Source organism: Haliaeetus albicilla, chromosome 23 (genome assembly GCF_947461875.1).
Source record: "Haliaeetus albicilla chromosome 23, bHalAlb1.1, whole genome shotgun sequence".
NCBI classification, from domain to species: domain Eukaryota; kingdom Metazoa; phylum Chordata; class Aves; order Accipitriformes; family Accipitridae; genus Haliaeetus; species Haliaeetus albicilla.
In genome coordinates, this window is record NC_091505.1 from 20,397,259 (window position 1) to 20,416,340 (window position 19,082).

At 37.3% G+C, this 19,082-nt stretch overlaps 1 long non-coding RNA gene across 1 annotated transcript in view; it reads left to right on the forward strand.

Moving 5' to 3' along the window:
- The first annotated feature begins 4,592 nt into the window (after window positions 1-4,592).
- LOC138690660 (uncharacterized) overlaps window positions 4,593-19,082 on the forward strand; it is a 112,300-nt gene continuing 97,810 nt past the window's right edge. Inside the window, exons 1-2 of the long non-coding RNA XR_011329418.1 lie at window positions 4,593-5,035; window positions 6,226-6,342. This is a non-coding gene — a long non-coding RNA (uncharacterized lncRNA). The remainder of the gene's footprint in view (window positions 5,036-6,225; window positions 6,343-19,082) is intronic.

A 19,082-nucleotide genomic window follows, 5' to 3' on the forward strand; every position in this document is an offset into this window, starting at 1 on the left:
ATTTCAGGTTGAGCTCTCATGCAGGCAGACTAATGCAGTGGCACTTTACTTTCTTCCTATAAAAAATATTAACAACATTGACTGTTAAACCAAAACTATGCATGAGAATCTTAACAATAGCAAGTGCCCAGCATTTGAGATTATGTAAACAATAAATACAGTGTTTTATCAGCTGCTCTATCAACTGTATCAGACTGAAAAATTTTGCACATGGTGGCACATTTCTGGAAAATTTTTGGTGCTTTAGGCTTGCCTGGTGTAAGGATAATGGTAAACAAATCAAGGAACTCTGTGGCTGAGGCAGGTATTCTGCTAACTTTAGCGTAAGTCTGTGCATTGTTTTTTGCAATCCTCTGTACCATTCACTTGCTACCAACTAAAATCCGAGCAGTCTGCAGAGTGCTGCTGCTTCAGTGGGTGAATGACTCCCCAGTAATGTAGTCAATGAAAAAAATGGGATATTAGCATGCTATTAAAAATTAACAGAATTTAATGGTGCCTAGGAGGTAAACCAAGGTTGAAAAAGAAACCTTGGGGACATTTCCTAGCCTTCAGTACTTGAATTAGCAATTTTAGCAATGCTTTTAACTGTGAAAAAATTTGGTATTTATTAAGTGGTTACGAGCTAGGTATAATTTAGCTAAGAACACAGGATATATATCATTTAAGATAGCTGTGAGAAGTCATTACAATTTACTAAAATTTACTCCATTGAAAAGGAGCAGTTGGCAGATAAAAAAATGGGTAGGTACCTGTATTATCGAAGACAAAGGTAAGACTGCTCAAGGCATGAGGTGCAAAAGGATTCCCTTAGCTCAGCATTGCTCTGAATAGGACATTGGGGGGGGGGGGGGGGGGGTGCGCGCGTGGTAAGAACCTTGTTGCTCTGAGCAAAGAAATTTTTGATTTGATATCTCTTGTTCTTGAGAAGTTATATTTTATAAAATAACATTCTTAGTTAAGAGAATATTGAGCAATATCCATTATCAGTTCCTCCTTCTAAGAAAAAGAAAAAGTCAGAGTCAGTATTTTTTGTTAGTTGCTGAGGTCAAAAGTACAGCCACCACTCTAGATGAAAAAAGAACTCCATGATTTCATGAAGTCACTTGGGAATACTGTAAGTGAGTTGAGATGCAGTCTTAACTCATCTGAAAATAAAAAGTGCTTTTACAGGAGATCTGCATTTGAGATTTGATTAAGAAAAAAAAAATATCATTTACTGTGACTCCATCAAGCTAACATCTTCCAACAATGAGCTGCAGTTAACACAATGCTAGCCCCATTCCACTCCTGTTTGGCCACCTGTTAATCGTGAACAAACTGTTACAATAATTCATGGTTCATGGGAAAAATTTATGGGCATAGCCATTTAAAATCAAATAGTGAAATATATTTCTGAGTTCCAAGAAAGGAGGATAAATTATTGAAAACTCCTGCTTCCAGACAACTTGAAAATATGTCCAGTACTACTAATTAAAATTACTCAGCTGAGCATCTGAATTTAATTAACCAAATGAGGTTGTGATGGATGCGATGTTTATGTTATTTTGCCTGATATTTCATATCTAATGAAACTTCACATTTGTTTTCTCAACTTCTGAGAAAAATAAGTGTTCAATATATTTATTTAATTAGATATCTCTAAAAACACTTTAAATAAACAGGATGGGTTTTTCATAAAACTGAAGCGTTCACTGCCTGCAGCATCTTAAATAAATCCTTTAGGTTTAAAAACCCAAAGAATTAGGAAGGTGGTGTTTCTGCAGATCCACACGTTCATTGCTTTCAATCCAAAAAGTCTCAGGGGTGTACAGTGTAATGTATCTGCTTGCAATACTGTTTACTCTAAGTGAGAACTATTTTCATATAGTTGCTGATTTGTGCTGTGTTTCGCGTGGTTTTGCATTGAAGTAAAATTTACATCAGTACCCAAAGAGTGATTTCTTGCTAACTTCTTTCTTGCTTCATAGTTTTTTTACCAAAGCAAGCCCTAAGATTTATTGAACAGCTTCATCTTATACATCCCTGGTTGAGTGGGAGAGAGAGGAAGAGAGGTTTTTTTTTTTATCTCTTTTATTTCTCTTACCTAGGAGTTATTAAACTATTTTTATGTAGGAAATGTTGTATTGTGTTGTTTAGTTCTGCTGACTGTAGTTTATAGAAAGGCAGTAAAAGCAGCAGGAGTTTCCACATTTGCCTCTTCTCGTGCAGACAGCCTTTTGGTACTTCTCTTTGAATGAAACAGCATGAATTAGGATTTTGTGGGTTTTGGTATGTTTTTCAGATGTTTCTAGCTTCCTTCTCATGAATTTTAAGGTCAGAGAACAAAACTAGTCATTTTCAAAATTGCTAGTTTTTGAGGAGATGAGCTGTTATTAGTATTGCAGTTTTCCATAAGCTATTGTGTGGTTTTCAGTCTCGTCAAGCAGATCACTTCAGGTTACTGCTCAGAGCATCTCGGGGCTCAATTTTATACGTGAATCCTGAAAAAGCCATTCTGAGGAGTGGGTATACCAGGCTGTGTCAGAGCTCCTATTTCATGTATTGCTGCCATCAAGTTGTGACATGTAAGACAATACTGTCTTAGAGAGTAAGCTCAACTTAAGCCTGTGGTTGAGCACTTGGCAGGTGATTTTAGACTGAAGTATCTTAAATTTGATCCAAGAGCTTATCTGGCCTGCTCTTACATGATAACAGGAATCAAGGTTAGTGAGTTTTTCTGTGTTCCTGAACCCTTCATCTATAGGTGAAATCAGGGCAGAAACTTCCAAGACTTAATGGATTTCATATGTGCTTTTCAATGTTCATTTCAATAGTATTTCAATAAAAACTTCTTATTTGCAAAACAAGGAAATAAAACCCCAGACATGCCAAAATTCACATGTGGATTCCTTGTCAGCCATGTGTGCTTGCTGACAACTTGTAAAATGCAGTGGAGAAAGGGTACTATTTATTCTGAAGTTTTCTCTGAACATAAAAGTAGTGTTATTGGAGTTTAAAATAAAAGGGGAAATATGGTCTGTATTGTGTTCTGTTGTGAGGTAATTGCGACTAGAGAAATTTTAGCTCAAGGTTTCTATTATGCTTATTAGAAGTCATTTTATTACTTTACAAGGCTATAGGCTGTATCTTTGAGATTCTGTTGCATAAAATTCTACACCTCCCCTTATTGGGCTATATGACAGGGACAGTAATTAGCACTAAACTCCAAGGCAATTTATTTTCATAAAATTAATAATAATGAAGATAATTTCATTTTTGAAAGCAGCTCTGTGAAAAGGCATCTCGGATCACTGCATGGAGATCTTGATTATACAGTGAAAAGGAGCTATTCACAGGAGGGAGTATTAGCATAGCCACATTCCACTAAAAACACTCTTACTCTTGCCAAGTTTCTGTGCATAAAATCATACGCATGCTGTGTTGATGTTATTAGCTTCCATCGTTCAAGCTGCTGCAGTCCCCTCTGTATAAATCTATACCGAAGAATCTTTATGTGCTAGGGAATATGATCCCTAAACACTTTAAAGTGTGATGCATTTAAAAGAATGCAAAACAAAATATGTCAAAATCCAGAAAAGAAGACTGGGTGAATGACTATTTGAATTATTTCTGTTTCCTATCTGTGAAAATTGAATTGACTGACAGTAGAAAGAAACACTTAGCTGGTTTTATTGTATTAACTTTTATTTCAGTTGCTTGTCTTTAAATTCTATGGTTCCATAATCAAAATCTTGAAGTGAGTTAGAGAAAGCAGCTTGAGACATTATGGAATCCATGTATAAATTTAAACCGGATTTGAAAAATGCTGCTCTTGTTTTCTTTCAAAGCAAAGTAGTATGTGGCTCATAATGCCATTGCAACATGTAAGAATAAATCACTGTACTAAATTGGTGACTGACAGACCTTTTAGTTCATGAATTTGTGGTGCCTGAACGCCTTCCTGAACAGAACATATTGGTTCAGACATATTTTGTGTGTCTACTTAGAAGCCTGATCTCTGAAACAATTGTCTCATAGGGAAGTAGGGAAGAAGCTTTAGGCTTCTCCATTTATTATTCCTGTGCAGCTAAACTCTATCCACATCCTCACAGTTCCCATCCCATTCATATGTTAAAAGATCAAATCTGATTTTTTGAAATGCAAAAGAGGGAACTAGATAGGGAAAAACAACTACTTATTGAAACCAGAACTTTTGGTTTTGAGGGTTGATTTTCTGAATATACAGTTACACTCTGGCATGTGCTAAGCCACTTCTCAAACTTTGTCATTTTTGGCCTTGCTGTCTCAGTTCTCAGCCATTCGGATGAGCCAGGTTTCACTGCACTATGGTATTTCGAACTACATGATTTTCCTTCATCCTTCTTCTGTTACAAGTTCCTAAGTTTGGAAATCCATAACTGGGCTAATTGGTGGAGATGTTGTGGGTCAAGGGACGAAAAGTCAAGATTAAATTACTGGGAATTTTTTCAGTTTGTTTTTTGTTTGTTTAAGCATAGAGGAAGCTATTCACACAAAACACAGCCAAAGGAAACCAAGATTGCAAAATCAAACCCCAAGTTCAGAATTGTTAAAAGTGAGGAAGTCTTTTTGTCCCTTTTGAATTAATTGTGATACACTCTTCAACATGAGACGTCATCTTGAACCCTTGTTGGGAAAGACACGTCTGAGACTGAAGCAACCCAATGAATGTGGAAGTGGTTTTATACATATATTGATTTGATTGTCACAAAGGCTGCAGAATTGTCAATGCATGAGGTAGTGGGAAATGCTGAGTGGGACGGGCTAGGAGGATTTCACAGCACAGTCTCCTGGTTGAGGCTGTTCAGATTGGATTTCATCCAATTTGGAGGTTTGGGAATAATTCATTATATAATAATTTACAAAAATAATAATAATTTAAAAACACTGAAACAAATATTAATGCTGTTTTCCTCCTTTTTTTTTTTTTTGGCTTACAGCTTGAGAATTTGACACTGGCTACCAGTTTGAAGTAAATAAAATCAGTTATTTGAATGTTCACTATGCAATAAATGTAAGTACTCTGAAAAATGGATCCTTGAGTATTTTAGATTGGATGTCCTAATTTAAAGAAAACTTTATTCTTTCTCTGTCTGTCTTCTCCGTCTAGAAAATGAAGATAAGTCCGTTGCCTCATCAGGATATGGCAGTTCCTCTTTGTTAGGTGTTTGGCTGCTATAGTCAGAGGATTTAAAGAGCTGATCAAGAAATGAATTATTTCATATTCCAGAAATGAGTTGAACAGAGTGCAATGAATACACAGGGATGTAAATATCATCAATGGTATTTACATACTGATGAAAATGATAGGCCAGGTTGAAAGGTAAAAATATTTATAAGTGCTGGTTCCAAGATTGTTGTTGATCCTGAGCTTTTAATGAAGAAAGGTACCAGTTCTGGCATAGGGTATTTCCAAAATTTAGAATACTTATCTTACAGCCTTTTTCATTCTTTTAATAATTTTTGTAATCCACAGTCCTTACAAAGATTAATGCAAGAGTGGAAAGCAAAGTCATCATTAAAAATCTTCAAGCTTTTGAAATAGTTTTGGTAAGATAAAATGAACTTGCTTGTTATCAATTGTTTAAACTCAGTAATTTGATTTAACCTTATAGAAAATGTTTATATACGGCTTATTTTGAAAACTAAGAATTTTAAGAAATATTTTTCCTTTTTTTTTTTTTTTGATAATAAAACATATTGAATGTGGTATAGTATTTATAAGAAAACTGTGTATTTTGAGGAACAACAGACTATAAATGCGTTCTGATTCTTTTCCCCCAGATATATTTGTAGAGAGTTTTCACCAGGTTGTTCATGTTATGCTGAATCTGGATGACCCAATAAGCAGAATTAAACTAGCCCTCAAGATGTGAAACAAATGTGAGTCAAACAGAGCAAGCAGAATAAAATGGCTTTTTTCAATGTGCAAAAAATTACCGAAGTAAAGCGCTGCTGTAACATAGTTTCTCTCTTGTCCAATACTGATCAAACACAAGTTCTTCCTGTTGCTTTGTTTAATATGGCTGCTCAGAATGATTACAGAGTTACACAAGCAAAACCATGATGGAGAATCAAGAGGCTAGCACAATTCTCTTTATATCAACTCCCTCCAGCATTGCTGTGTCATGGAGCATTTGCTATTAGAAGAGGAAAGAAAGTGTGGAATATTTTTACTCTAACTCTTCTTTCTTTCCTCTGCAGAATTGCCAGATGTCATTGGATCATTGTCTAGCATTCTGGGAGTGATATGAGGAAGCCTAGAGCAACTCCAGCCTACCACGGCTGCAGGTGGGATATACTACTCTGATACCGACAAAGGTAGGTTGTGGAAAGATTGAAGCTGCAGGCAAAAAAAAAAAATCTATTCAGCTAAACATGTTAGCAGAAGACTGTTTTGTTCCCATTGCTCGCGTTTTATTCATGCATCCAGAAAAGTTAATGGTCAGGATATGTAGCTGCATATTTGACATGTTTCACATGTTTATTATAAATTTAATGTGACTAAACTTTGTTATATTCTACCTGAGAATGCCTTCAGTATGTGATTCGTTTTGATTACTCGGCATAAAAGTTTCCTGTAATATAACCCCCATTCCTCATTGTCCCAGATTCTCATTTATACAAATTTCTTGTATCATGAATTTTGTACAGATTCCTGACAAGGTCCCCTATGTCACTAAGCTTGTTAAGGTCTGTGCTGCTCCATGTGGTACATCTAAAATCAATTTCAGTCACATTTGACCACTGTGCAGATGGAACATTATTCATGCATTAGACTTTCTAAGTGGGGTAGAGCAGAACCTTACATTTATTCCTTACAATTGTATCTGCATTTTTGTATTATATATGGTTCAGTAACCTTTTGTAGAAGACCAGAAGATGCCTCTGGAGGCAACACAATGTGCATCAGAACTGATTTATACTGCAACATCTGTCAACTTTTCCCTAGGACCCAGTTGTGCCAGGATACACAATGTCATCTTTTCTAATGACTTATCAAAAGATAGAGGCTGACTGTGGAAAGAGAGGTACCACGGGAATGAGTCTGATACTACTTTCTGCCATTTTTCCAAAGAATAGTGTTCAATGTGTATTTATTGGCTCAAGGATTTGTAACTTGCAGTTTAGTGTGCATTTTCCCATAGGGTTAACTTTTTTTCTCAATGAATTTCTGAAAATAAGGCTTAGAAATGCTGTTGTAAAATGTGTGAGTATACATGCAATGAATTTTGAAAATATTCAGAAGAACTTCATTTTCCTGTCCTATGAAGTTTGTTGAAATTTCAAAAAATCCTCAAAACAATACCCATATCTCTTCCTCTCTCCCTTGAGCAAACAGAAAATCAGGCCTAGGAGGGCTTGGAATAGCCAATGTATTTTATAGCACTGATAAGTGCATGGACTTGAACGCAGATCTCTTGCATCTCATGTGAACATTTTGCCTACCTGGATATTGTATCTCTCTGTCATTTTGTATAACTATTATTTAGTATGCCAGGTGAGGGACAGCCAGATACTCAGAGGCGTTATCTAAACTATAAAAGATGTAGAGCCTCCAACTCCTCCTCTCAGTTTTATATCCATTATCCCTTTATTCTATGGATATTTTGTTTTCTTACTCATAACTTAACTAGAATTTCCATCCTAACCTCAGAATCCTTCCTTAGTAAATTCCAAATAATAATAAACCACCCTTTATTATAAAGTGTTCACATTTTAGCTCATAAGTTTATTCAAAGACAGGAAACTGAAAAACAGATCATATCAACAACTGTTCCTTTACAAAGGAACTGCGTCTTCATCATATTAAAAACATAAACACTGATTTCCTCCTGACAAGTGTATTTGTATTAAAATAACTACTCCAATGTTTGCATTATTACATATCATTTTTAGGAAAAACAGTCTTTAATACAATATGTGGAGTTCATTGGCATAGACATCTCAGATCCTTGAACTGTGTACTGAGTTTGCACAGCAAGATTTTGGTAGCGGGGGGGCTGCAGGGGAGCTGCTGTGAGAAGCTGCTAGAAGCTTCCCCCATGTCTGACAGAGCCAATGTCAGCCGGCTCTGAGATGGACCCGCTGCTGGCCAAGGCCAAGGCCATCAGCGATGGTGGTGGTGCCTCCGGGAGAAGAGATTTAAGAAGGGGAAAAGTTACTGTGCAACAGCAATTGCAGCTGGAGAGAGGAGCGAGAATGTGTGAGAGCAACAGCCCTGCAGACACCAAGGTCAGTGCAGAAGGAGGAGGAGGAGGAGATGCTCCAGGCGCTGGAGCAGAGATTCCCCTGCAGCCCATGGGGAAGACCACGGTGAGGCAGGCTGTCCCCCTGCAGCCCAGGGAGGTCCACGGGGGAGCAGATCTCCACCTGCAGCCCAGGGAGGACCCCACGCCGGAGCAGGGGGATGCCTGAAGGAGGCTGTGACCCCGTGGGAAGCCCACGCCGGAGCAGGCTCCTGGCAGGACCTGTGGTCCCATGGAGAGAGGAGCCCACGCTGGAGCAGGTTTGCTGGCAGGACTTGTGACCCCACGGGGGACCCACGCTGGAGCAGTCTGTGCCTGAAGGACTGCAGCCCGGGGAAGGGACCCACGCCAGAACGGTCTGTGAAGAACTGCAGCCCATGGGAAGGACCCACATTGGAGAAGTTCGTGGAGGACTGTCTCCCGTGGGAGGGACCCCACGCTGGAGCAGGGGAAGAGTGAGGAGTCCTCCCCTGAGGAGGAAGAAGCAGCAGAGACAAGGTGTGATGAACTGACCCCAACCCCATTCCCCATCCCCCTGCACTGCTGTGGGGGAGGAGGGAGAGAAAACCAGGAGTGGAGCTGAGTCCAAGAAGGAGGGAGGGGTGGGTGGAAGGTGTTTTAAGATTTGGATTTATTTCTCATTACCCTGCTCTAGTTTGATTGGTAATAAATTAAGTTAATTTTCCCCAGGTCAAGTCTGTTTTGCCCATGACAGCAACTGGTGAGTGATCTCTCCTGTCCTTATCTCAACCCATGAGCCCTTCGTTATATTTTCTGTCCCCTGTCCAGCTGAGGGGGGGAGTGGCAGAGCAGCTTTGGTGGGCACCTGGAATCCAGCCAGGGTCAACCCACCACGAACTGCTTCAATCAGTCAGTTCTGTTGTCTGTGAGCATGATGTAAATATGAGCATTTTGTCATGGGAGGTCTGATTCTGTCTTTTTTGTGCTTGGGGTAATCACTAGCTACACTGTAGCAGTTACGAATTAAGTGTGTAAATGAGCAGGAATTTTCCTTTTTCTTACAAGAGAGGTTGAAATTGTAATTTACCATACCCTAGAGAAGTCTTATTTTAGTCTGTCTCAAAATATCTTTAGTCCTATTTGTAAGTAAAGTTGCAAACCGTAAAATGGCATTTTATTATGATTTCTGTTTGGAATTTAAATTATTTTGCTTAACATTAGTTAGACCAAATAATAGATTTCTAAGATTACACACAGGGCATGCATACATATAAAAGTAAAAAGTAAAATTCAGGTATAACCTAAGCTGAGTATAACTTCAGTTGTCTTCACAGATTTTAATTCTGCACCATGTTTTGTATCTTCTGTGATAGTTGGCTTTATTGCTTTTATAGATTCAGTTTAACAGATTGGCTTATATGTTGGAGTGATTTAGGACTTTTTTTTATTTTATTTTCCTATTTAGATCTCTCTTGTAAGTGAAAATACACTGTGCAATTTGTAGGACATATATTTATGAGTTAACTACACAAAGCTCTGTTTTAAAGATTGAACATAATGTTGCAGTATAACACAGTTACGTGTTTATAACAGAATGTGAGGTGAAAGTACTGTTACACCTGAGCTATACTGGCCATTCTGGGGACACATCATCATGTTGCCTCCTGCCAGTTGACCATATTCTAAATAATCTAACATTTGTCAATTCATGGGAAGAAATCTGATATATAGAGCTAATTATCTTAATTAGTGCAGTTATCTAGAATGTGAGGCCTGGCTTCAATCTCTTGCAAAGCGGAGCAAATCTAAAAGAAGAAACCGAAAGCTTCCCTTGTAATAGCGAGCATCCAGGACTTAGCACATTCACCTAAAATATGGCAGGGTGAGTGATGGGAATTTGGATAAGCCTTTTTCTCAGGAGTTCTCAGTTTGCTCTACCCAATTCTATACTGCAGTGCTTAAAAGCCACCATGGTATCAGTTAACCAGCAGCAACACTGCACTGAGGTTTATCAGTTTATATATGGTCCCATAGTCTCTGTGATGGAGTTTCCAAAAACATGTGCTAAGAAAATTTTAGCAAAAAAGTATGTTTTATCAGTTCAACCACGTTTCTTCATGTCCGTTCTTTATGCTTATTCATTTTGGAAAATGTAACAACATAGGGACACGACAGGATCTCTTACGTAATCAAAATTAAAACCTACATATTACAAGCAAAAAAAGGAAAATTTACATTTTGTTCTTTCTTTTCTTCATAATATATTTCATTTACAGTTTTACAAACAGCTGACCTATGCAATCTAGTAGTAGGTCATTTGGTGGAAACTAGTTTGCAGGTTTGGGGCCAGAGAACCAGAGGTTGCTCAATATCTGGCTCGAAGTCTGTGGAAAGTGCATCTATTAATGGTTTTCTAGCTGTGTTTGGGGTTTTTTTGAATCTGTTTATTCTGTTCTTGTCCATTCCTGTACGTTGCAATGCACAAAAAATAACATTTAAGAAAAACAAACATTGTGGGTTTCTCTCTTGAGATGTCCACAATTTGAATGAATAATGGTGCCACATTATCCTCAAAAGGTCAATGGGATCGGAATATTGTGTGAAGCTGTATCAGACAACATTAAGTTACCATTAACTTTCTGTTCCATTTCTGTATTATGTTTAAATCTTCAGACCAAAGCTGTGGGTATAATTCCTTTTATTGTTTTGGTCAAGGGAGAGGATTTTTGTCTGTAAACATTCCAAAAAACTTGTATGTGGCTGCCAAGGCAAGTATTCTGTCTGGCATTTGTGAGTTAATGAAAGAGCTGCTTTAGCTTTATAGCTGGATTTCAAAATACAGAATCTGGAGAAGTATATTGCAAATGTAATGTTACCCAAGCCTCTCTTAATGAGAATTTACATAAAGAATGACCCAGTGGAATTGTAGCAGTGTATAGTGCTGCCGTTCAGGAGAATGGAATCATGTCTCAATCCTAGAGCAACTTAAAAGTAGGGATTTTAAGCTTTTGGTCTCAGGGGACAAAGTAAGTGCTTTTCAGTTTCTCAAACCATTCACTGTTGACTGAAGTAGCTTTCTATAGATAGCTGCTAATAGAGAGAAAGACTAAGATTATTAGAATATGGCTAATATACTGAAAAGAATTACAGGCTTTATTTTCATTTTGTTTTTCAGTCAGTGAAAAAATAATCGCAAGATGAATGCATTTTTAGCAGACAATGGTGTATATATATTTAAAAAAGAAAGAAGAATATGAAAAGCAACAGCTTATGCCTGAAACATTCAGGATTCCTAGTTGATGGCTAATTCAAGTACTTAGGTAGGTCTATTAGCACTTAGCTTCTGAGACCTTCCTGCTCCTGATATTGGCCATAATTAATCTGCCATATATGTAGTCACATGTATAAACAGACTGGAAGATATGCTAGAGTGAGAGAACAAGGACCCAGCATTCTCCCAGCTATCCAAGGTTCCCAGGTGAAGAACTATGTTACCATAGATTCCCTCTATAGTCGTTAAGGAGACAGAGACACACACATTTGGAGAATGGTGGTGATCTGGGAGGAATTGTTTTCTGCAAGTCCTGCATCTTATTGTTGGCCATGCACAGAATCTGCAGTTCCTTTTAAATCCACAGTTAAATGCTTGAAGTTTGAGGGATAACTCTACGCTTAATAGTGTTTCACTACTATTCCTACTTATTGTCAGCTTATGAAACAATTGTTACGTTAGTTGCTTTAGGAGAAAAGATAAAAATGAAGGGTAGTATAAAATGTAAAACGGTATCTCAGAGTTCCTGGCTGGAATCTCTTCTGACATGTTTAAGTTTCCATCTATATAATGTAAAACATGAAATGGAAATATATGTGTACAAAAAATAAGCCAAAAAATCATTGACAAACTCATCTGGGAGACAGAGAGAGAGAGAAAAATGTGTGTGTGTGTGTATATATAGGCACACACAAGACTTCCCGGTGTGGGAATACTTGCTAGGTTAGGAGATTGCAGTGGTGCTAATTGCAGTGGTCCTGCAATACATCACCATCATTGTTGCTGAGAAAATTCTCCCCAGGCACAGTGAGGGTCAATGTTTGATATTGATACATTTCATTTATACTTTCTTAGGTCACTTTTATTTCAGTCTGGAAGTATGATCAGAATTTAGGTCAGTTTTTCTAGTGCCATAAACTGTTTAGAAGTAGATTTATGAAAATTGCAGGCTTTTTAAAATACAAGACTTGAGCAGAAGAGAGCTTTGTTACCTCAGAAAGCTTTACAAGTCATAAGAAATTGCCCACTACCCCTCTGAAATAGGTTTATAGGAAAATGTACATCCTCTCTCCTTATATAAATGAAAAAACCTGAGACAGAAATGAATTGATTTCCTCAGGGCCATAAGCTGCAATTGGAATCAAAATTATTACTGAGTAGTTTGTGATTCCAGCCCAATACCTGGGCTGTAACAATACTTACAGGGTCTCCCAAGCCTGTCTGTCACTCCTAGAATTACTGGCCCTGGGAGCTATTTCTCTGTGAATGACGATCATGGTTTACAGCTTCAGCTTATTCAAAAACAAGTTTGGTGGACAAGTTCCCTTTTTTTAATCTGTCCGACGTTTCACTTCTAGATATAAATTGTGATTGAATGATTTAGTTCAGATTGTTTCTAGTGAAAATGCTGCTTCTATAACTTGTTCCATGAAATATTTCCATTTCTGTTAGCAAGTATCAAGTGTTTTCTAGTACTTGGGGGAAAAAATTCTTCATTCCAATGAATATTACTGCTTCATGCAATTGCGTGCTGTAATACCTTTTATTTAGCTGACTTGTAGAGGTTGAAGAGAGGATCAGACTTTCATTTCTTTCTCCTTCTGGTGAAGTTAAAAGTGATACTTTCATGAAGGTTAAGGGAAAAAGGTTCTGATCCACAGAAATCAGGGGTCTACGCCTGACTCCTTTCAAGTCACGGGGGGTCTGCTATCAGCTGGAATGTCAACAGGTTTTCCTGGGGTTCATTGATTCCTGTGACCTGTCTAATCATCCCTTTCCTGAGATGATTAAGACATGCAAATAGTATCTGGGCCTCATGTCTTCCTCAACGTTTTCACACAGAGCCACTAAAAAGAGATCAAATAAACTGTTTTGAAAACTTAAGAGATAATTCAGTGGCTATTTTCTTTGGGTCCTGCAAAAATTAAGCTGATTTTTGTGCCTTAATTACTGCTACATTTGACGAATGTAGACCTTAAAAAACACAATCTGTGAAGATCTCTTAGCACAGCTGAGTTTGACTCACTAGAGCTTGCCTCTGGCAGGAGAAGGTTTATAGCTGCTTCTCAGCATATTTGAGAGAAGATTATTGCTGCTGACGCATTGCAAAAAGGTAACATTTGTGTGCATCAGTGACTAAATTGCCCTCTATTATACCACATCCCGTAAAATGACAAACCTCATCAATAAAAAAATGCAATAAAGAAGGTACTTTGGGATTTGTCTAGCTGTGGGGAGCTAGAAGTACTTAATAATGTTGAATAGCTAAATCCAGTGGCAGGTGGGAGGAGTTACTGCTTGTTATTGGAAAATTACTGACTGTGGATGATATTTTGGAAAGTTTTTCTTGTTTTCTAATTTCCCAGGTAAAGAAAGAAATCAGTCATGACACCAGACATTAAAAAAGTGGAAAGAAAAATCTATTCAGAAGTGAGCAGATAACAAAGAAACGCCGAGAGGAACAGATTTTTTTAAAAGTTAACATTTGAAGAATAAATTTTGTCCAAGCTTTAATGTTGGGAGGGTGGGGGGAACTGTTACAGGTGGATAGCTAAGTAGCATCCAGAAGAGGTGGAAGGAAGGAATAGTCACAAGTGAAGGCTGGTTGTTGCCAGATGACCCTACAGGTTAACATAGTTGGAAGAGCAGTAAGTATATCGAAGAGGTTAATATGACTCTGAAGTAGCACCTCTAGTTCACTGGTAGTTAAATTGCTTTGTTGATCTTGTTAAAAGATAACAACTTTAATTTATTTTATTTTTCAATTTCTATAAAAACAGTGTTATTCTTTATCTTCAGCTGTGACAAAATGGTACATGTAATTCAGCCTAAGGTAAGTTTCAAGAAGGGCACATGGTAACGTGTGTTTCCGTGACCCGTGACTTCCCCGTTGTCTTCCTTCTAACAAACACAAGGAGGACAGATACAATTTTCTCTTTAAGTGGCTCTGTTAAGTGCATCTACCAACACTGTGCACCAACACTTCTTTTTAAAATTGTAAATCATATTACAGAATGCAGAAAATGAGAAATACTAATAAATACTAAATTCTGCTTATCAATTTCATTTAAAGATCCTGTATAGGTCTTAAGTCCTAATCTTACAAATTAATAGAGATACTCTTTTCATCGTTGATAAGAGTAATCCTGTTTATTAAAGCTTCTATTCTTATACCTTTAAAGGTGGTACTATGTGCATAGTGCCATCAGAAATTAAGATTTTTTAATGCTATATTTTCGCCTGCTACAATGAAGTAATTTCCTAACTGTAGAATCTGTTTCTCTGAACAAGACCAAGTACTTACACAATTTTGCTTTCATAGTAGTGTGGTACCTGCCTATGGAAAATGGCAGATGTTCAGGAGTGGGTTTTTTCTTGTCTTGACATAAAATGGTATGAAGAGTCATACAATTAAGGACAAAATAGAGCATTTAGGTTATATATTTATTTATTTATTTATTAACAGACATCTTTACATTTAATGGTGTCCTTTAACTAAAAGGACATGAACTTCTTTTGAACATACATGTGATAGGTTAATAAGACGTAGCCTTGGAGTGGATAGGTTTCAAAGTACATCTTTTGAACCTTTCATCTTTCTTTGTTAAAGCAAAGTTAATCTTTTATTCTTGAATTTTAGCCAAGGGTGACCATCTATACCACAGCAGAATTGTTATATAAAGTAGAAAAGGCAACAAAAAAGGAAATTGGGGAAGTGAGCGAGGTTGAAAAACAGTAAGAGTCCTGCACGTATTTAACTTCACTATTTAGCTCTTGAGGTGATCTATTCCTGTGCATTTTCCATAAGCTGTTTGTAATATCCTGGCCTCATTTAATTAGTGAAAATCTAGAGGAGCCTTGAAGACAGAGGCTTGCTTCTTCAGACAGAGCTGCACTCGTGCTTGCTCTCAGTTTGTCCATCATTTTAGGATTACATTCTCCTCCTCAGATGTTTCTTTGAACCAAGCAGGATCGTCCTACTGCCATTTCCAGCTTTTCTTCTCTCTGATGTGGGTTTTTTGAAGTTTATTTTTTAACAGTGAGGGAGTTACAAATTGACCTACACTTTCACTGAACTGCAAAAAACTATTTACATTGTTATGGGGCAGGTATGAAAGCTGCTGTTGGAATTAAAATCTGCAGCATACAATGCTTTTGAGTGTTGAGAATTTTTTAGATTAATTCTGTTTACGTGATAAGTGCCTCTGAATTTCAGAGGGAATTATATCTTCATCTAAGCTTGTCTGAAATACTGCAACTTCATGAATGTTACAAAAGACAATTAATGGGAAGAGTTGGCAAGCCATTCATTGTTTTCTTAGAAGCTGAAAGCGTAGCTTTACCAGTTGCTATTTTACCAGACTTCTACAAATATTAAAAGTATTTTTTTTTCTGAAAAACACATTTTTTTTATTACACTAATCTTTTGGAATATTATCAAATCCTCTGCTACTTTTGTGGTGATTATTATCAGTAGGCTTTCTTTTGTATGTCAGATAGATAAAATGTGTGACTTTTTAGGTAGCAGACAATGCTTTTCTGGCTGCCTCATGTTGCTTTGTATTAACTTCAAGTTTTTAAATCAAGGACCTGAGGAAGGCTGCCCTTACATAAACTAATCACTGACGAAGCTACCATTGATTAACTGTTGGGCTTTCATTGATTGCATAGTTACAGTTCCACAAGAAGATTTCAAAATTTATTTGTGTAGTGTTTCTAAATCCTAAAAGAGCATTTTGTATATTGTATGCATTATGGTGTGATTGTCAGATATAAATCAGGAAAAGGGAAGAATTTTTTTCCCTGGAAGTGCCAAGAACTTTTATATACTTTATTCCTGATTCGCTAAAATAAAGGTTTCTTATGCTATTATCTTTAAAAAAAAAAAAAAAAAAAGGTAGGTTTTCCAGCATTAGAAAGGGAAGTGGTTGGTGCTGCTATGATTCCATTCTATAAATAACTGTAAATTCCACTGTAAATAACAGTGAATTAATAACATTTTCCATCTGAGGCTCTCAAACCAGGTCATTGAACACTTTTTTAAAGAAGAGAATGAACCACAGTGAGATTTGGCCACAGGATGAAATGTTTTGCTGTGGAAATGGAAGAGCAGCCCACTTCTCGCTCGTGCTGTAGGCTGCCCCTGATGCGTTCAGTACAGCTTCTGGTTGGGTGTTGCTCTCCTCTGCCATCTGGAAGGCAGCGTGGAGGAGATGCAAACATGTGCAGAGGAGTATCTGAAGATGTGTCCTTTTTAGGTGAAGTTCTCCTCTCCTCTACAGTCCCTCCCATGAGAAGCAGTCTTTCTGAATCTCTTGCTGTCCATAATGATTTCTTTCATGGATGCCAGCTTACCTTTTTGGAAACCTTAGCGTTGCAGAACTGCAGTACTGCTGTATGGAGAGGGGCAAGCAGGTGACATTTCATACCATTATTTTTGCAATTATCTAACCAAAGTTAAGCTAAGGAGTCCCCTTTCGCTCATACCTCCCACATCTCAGGTACAGCTGGCTTTATCTGCACTTTTGAGTCCTGGACATTATTTTCTTGGCTATTTGATCCAGTTAATTATTTTGCAGCCTCCCAGGTGTATCCTTGGCTCTTTGTGAACTAATGCTCCAACAGAAGGCCAAGATTTTTCTTTCCAGAGGAGCAAAAAAGGTTGCGTCACTAATATATGCAGGATGCATACTAACTACTAACATATGCCCCTAGGCAATGGGGTCTAGTATCCCATCTTGCACTTGCAAAATTGAACTTAGTTTCTGCCACTTCATTTCATTTTCTTCTTTACTTTCATTACAAAAACTCTACTGGCTTTTTGAGAAGGAGATTATTCCCATCCTTTGACTTGTGAGAGTAAGCAGACCTCTTCAGTATGCCTGTTGCTTGGAATTAGATGTTACAGATAGCCTGCCTCATTAGTGTACTTTCCTAAGGGGACTCAAATATTTTAAGCTCTGTTCTGTTTTGAACGCTGTTCTGTTCTGATCCTGTTCTGCTCTGACAAGCAAGCCTTAAAGCTAGCATAGCTGTGCTGGCTGCTTGAATTCTAGCCCTTCATTTCTGCAGGCTGCAACACCTTCTTCTTCAGCATTAGTTGCGTCAGACCTTTCATGGCTTAGACTGAACTACAGACTGCCCAGAGAATTGCAGCTGAGCCAGGCTGTAAGTGGTGTGATAGCAGCCTCCCAAAAAATAGGGGCTTCTCATTCCCCCTTCTCCAAATCCAGGTGTTCTTTCCTTTTTGTGTCATCTTATCCTTGTTCTAGTAATGTCTTGTCTTTGTTGAAGTTCCACCGACGAAGTCTCATGTACCACCGTCTACAAATGCTACAGTAAATATATATTTTTTTTTTTTTTTTGCATCTGCTTTGCCTTTCTGCTTTTGCTTTTCAGAAGGTAGACTGTTCTCAGAGAGTGCCGTAACAAAGCGCCCCCAGCTGAACTCGTACATGTTCTTGAATATAATGGAAAGGATCATTTGGCAATTTGGATGTGGGGGATGTACTGTGGATGTATTTCTGAAGTAATTTCAGAAGAGAGTAACTTTGACCAGTATTTGATCATGTTTCTACTATTTGTGGGGATTGTATTCCATTATGGCTTACTTGGACTATGGTTTTTGTTTTTTCTATCAGGCAGGGACATATAACCAGTTGTCAGAAAAGCAGTCAAGCTATTTGACAAATGAAAAATCTATGTAATTAACAGTATTGTGGTATGGATGTCTGAGATCACATTTAGGTTTTGTGGGGATTTCAGATACATTATTTTCAGTGGTGATACGGATAGGAACATGTGTTCAGCTAGACTGTTATGTGATGATTACCTGGGTTCATAACTGGTAATGAAATGGGATGATACAGGTAGATTCATACCAGAGAAAAGTGCAACATACAGGAGTGAGAAGATACAGCTATGATTTTTCTTCTAGGAAGAGAAAGATAAACAGTGAAGTAAAGTTACAAGGAAACAAATCCAGGTGTTGGTTTGTAGAAGCTAAATAAATAATGAGCAGCTCTCAGCTGCATGGATTTTATTATTAAAAGAACAGATTTAATATTATTGGGTTGACTTAAACTCTTTTATTTCATAATTTATGATAGAACTTTATAGTTAACACTTGTATAAAGAAGAGAGTGGCAGAGGTTTATGACTTTTAAAAACACTTAACGTATTTTGGCAAATAGTGTGGAGCAACTATCATTTCAAATAATGAAGATACTTAAATAAGATAATAGATTATTCCTGTTATCATTTTAATGCCTATATTTTTGCCCAGTAAAGTTGATATGAAATGGCAATTTCATCATAATCTTCTTCACAAAATTTTAGTGCTGTAATGTGTAGCATGGTTATAACCTTGTGACTGGGATAGAAAATAGATGACAGTATTTTTTGCCTGGAAGAAACTTTTAAAATCAAATAGAAGTGAGCCTGTTTATATGCATATAATTATGATCATATTTTACAATCTTTTCTTTATATGAGCATATTGGCTTTGGCAGATTGTTAATTTTGCTTTTAGGGCGTGCAATCAAATTTAAAGAAAATGTTTTTATTGAAGCTATTATAAT